The following is a 3,743-nucleotide window of genomic DNA, read 5'->3' as shown; positions in this document are numbered from 1 at the left end:
AATACCATCGCGCAAGTGGAACACCAGGATCAACGAGCTGATTGCGGGAAATAGGCGCCAAGAACGACATATGCTCCCATGCCCAAACAAAAAGTAGTAAGAGTGGCCCATCCATCTCTTTGCAGTTGTATCGTGATGCACGACACAACAATCTGTATAGATGTGCCAGACTGGCTGCACCCCAACTGTATAGTGGAATCCAGTGAAAATCTCGAAGTAGAGACAGAAACTTCAAGTTCAATAAAGTGGTAGATTTATTCATAAACACAGCCGTTCCGAGCACGCAAAAAATTTGAGCTTGGACGTACCGCTCAATGGACTCCTGCGTGTCACACGGTTCGATGTCTCTGCACTGCCGGATCCATCCAAGATTTACCTTACCCAAAACGTGATCGTGCAGACTGGGCTCCCGACCAAAACAAGCAATGCAGTTCTCCACTAAAAACTGATGACTGCTGTCTGTTCTACCTATGACGGGCTCCCCATTAACCGGGAGGCCAAGAATAAGTGTCACGTCTTCCAGTGTCACCGTCACTTTGCCGAATGGAAAATAAAATGTGTAGGTTTTCGGCCTCCATCGTTCCACTAAGGCAATCAGGAGTGCAGAATGGCCTCTCATTTCGCCTACTCGTGAAATGTGTTGAAACCCATTAAATACCAGTGATATTGCAGCTATCTCAATAAAGGTCTCTAGCAGATCTAATTTTTTAGGCAACAAATTCCTGATAGCCTGCAAAAAGAAAAATAATAATTATTACTCCAGAAGCCCAGCCCTATTATTCCTACTCTTAGGACATCAGGACATGTATGTTTATCCATGTAACCACCCTACCCCACGAGGCCTGTGATTCCTCATTATTTACAGCGTTTGCCGACGCGCATATGTTTATATATAACATAGATAACGAATTAAAATTAAAACACGTAGTGCTAAAATTTTTTTTAGTGCTTCTGAGTGACGAATCTTGGTAATTAGATAATTACCGCTACAGTTAATTTATTTCTTTTAAAATTAACTACCTCTTACTAATTTATAAGTAATGAATTAGTAGAGAAATTATCCTAAATGCGTTACCAACTATGAACCTAGTTTTTTCTTCCACTCTTTCAAAGTTACGGTTTTCTTTTCCTTTCCCTGGTTCAACCAAACCAAGCATCCCTTAATTAAGCCCAACCCTGATTGCCTTCCCTCTCAGCACCGTTTGGAACTCTAGTTACACCTCCTCGAGACTTGTGTTGATGCTGTGTTAAAACGAAGAGAAGACACAAAGCCTCTGCACCACCTCACCCCACTTCCTTTTCTTCCACATAATGAATCTAATGCTCTTCATTCTCTTCAAATCGAAGACACACACAAAACGAAGGAAAAGAACAAAGAAGAGAGCAAAACGAAGCTGGAAAGGAAGGAAGAGCAATCCACAGGAAGAAGATAGGCGCACCACCTCTCATCACTCTGAATCTTCGGGGCATCCTTGCTGGATGAGAAACAACAACTTTCCTTTTTCCTCTTCTTCAAAATTCATAAAGAAATTATGTTCTTCCCCTTATTCCACCACTGCCATTCTAATTTCAATTCTTGCTAGAACAGTAGTAACCGTAAATAAGAACTCTTCTCTCGCTCAAGCTGAGTTCGGCCGTTTGTCCTTGGAGGAGAGGTCGAAGCTCCAACTCTGTGTGGCTAAGTTTTTGATTCAAGGAAGAAGCAGAAATAGAATTTTTAACTTCAAAAAGAGGTAAAGATTAGGAATGTAAATTAGTTATGGGTAATTGTTAGATGCAATCTTGATTGATGATGATGAGTTAACTTGATTGATGCTACTGAAAATTCTGTTAAGTGGCTGAATTATTATTGCTGAATGTAGTGCAGATTTTTAATGTTGTGAAAATATGATCATGTTATGTTAATATCGTATAAATTCTTGATGTTTATGGGTCTGATTCTCTTGAGAGAAATTAGAGCATAATTCTTGTAAAAATGGTAATAAATAATGAGAATTGTTTATTGGTAATAAATAATGAGAATTGTTTATTGGTATGAGTTAGGAACTTAGGGGGTCAGATTTGATTAGTGAAAATCAAGAAGCCTTGCTGCATAAATTTTTAAACAGATTGGACAGCAACTTAAAATAAAAACTGGGAGCAATCTAGACATAATTTTCGAATCAACCCATTTTTCTATCAAATTTCAAGAAAGATTACTCCATAAAAATTTCATGGAATTTGGCCAAGTGGTTTGGAAGATATGAATTTTTGAAGTTTAGTGGTTGTTGCAGAATTTTCTAGTTTTCTGGTTCTACAGTACAAACTTTCACCTGCTATAACTTTTGATTTATTTAGAATTTTGAGTTTCTTCCAACAGTATTTTAAAGACCTACCAGTCTATTTTAAGTGAGTACAAATTTCATATCCATTTCTATTTTGTAGAGTTAGTTATGTCTCTTGGAAGTTAGGATGTTCACATGAAATTTAGAACCAATTTAAAGAAACAGGATAGCATTTCCAACTGACATTTAATTAACCAAACGAGGTGCTATGGATTTGGAATTTGTTTGTCTTAAAACTTGGGGATGTTAAGTGTATTCTCACCAAAATTTGGAAGTATCATATTAGAATTGGATTTATCATAAATTTTTCAAAAACAGAGCTGCCTGCTATATTTTTTCTAAATCTTCTTAGGGCAGTAGTAGATTTTCATTAAGTTTGCCACCAAATCTAATTAAAATCCAAATACGATAAAACTTTAATTTTAATCCAAAGGAGCATGTCCAGATTTGGCAGCATACATGTCCTTAGTTAAAGGAAAAGAAAAGGATAGGTTTTATATTAAAAGAGTTGATGTTAAATGGTTATGTGGAGGCTTGTGTAATTAAATGGTGATGTGGAGGTACGTATGATAAATGGTGATGTGGAGGTACGTATAAGTAAATGGTGATGTGGAGGCATAAAGAAAAGAAAAGAAAACGAGAAACAATGAATAAAACGAAAGTTGAGAATTGTATATTGAATGGGCCTTGTACCAAATTGCTAAAGCGAAAGTGCCCGCCAAACTGATAGCTTGAGATTGCTAAGGCGGGAAGTTTACCTAATTGATAGCCTGTCCCTTACCGTGATGACAAGATATCCTAATTGACATGGATTCACCCATGATGATAATTGTGCCTAACTGACACGGTAAAGAGACCATATTTGGGGTTTGTCCCGAGTAACGTCGGGTTGCGGGTAGACAACCGACGCATGAGCTCATGGCCTGCGCTAGGAATAGGCATACATCATCTTGTTTGCGCATATGAATTTCTTGTGAATTATTTAGTGCTATTTCTTGATTGTTTATTCTATTTACTTGTTGTATATATGTTGTGCCTTGTGTTTCTGTGTTTGTTCTATTTTTTCTATTTCACGACAACTTAGAGACAAAGACCTTAGGTTCCTCTTTTTACCTTGCTGATAACTCTAGGTTCTCACCCTTCTTCTTTTTCTTTTTTCCCTTCCGCAGATGGGATCGGCAGAGGAATCTGTTGAGTTTTGGGTTTTGGTACATCGCCTACGTTTCAATCCCGGCATGCCGTACGTGTTCACTCTAGCTGAAGACCATTCCGGAGATTGACCTAGCTGACTTTTTACTCCTTTTGATGATCAATAGTATTACTTTTCCCTCACCTTTGTAGTACTTTTAGTTAGTAGTTTGGTTCCCAGTTTAAGAAACCCGTATGAAAGTTGGGACTGACTTCCTCTTTTGTATATAT

This window comes from Arachis ipaensis, chromosome B09 (assembly GCF_000816755.2).
Source record: "Arachis ipaensis cultivar K30076 chromosome B09, Araip1.1, whole genome shotgun sequence".
NCBI classification, from domain to species: Eukaryota; Viridiplantae; Streptophyta; class Magnoliopsida; order Fabales; family Fabaceae; genus Arachis; species Arachis ipaensis.
The sequence above is the reverse complement of the archived record's forward strand: the minus strand, read 5'-3'. Positions refer to the sequence as shown.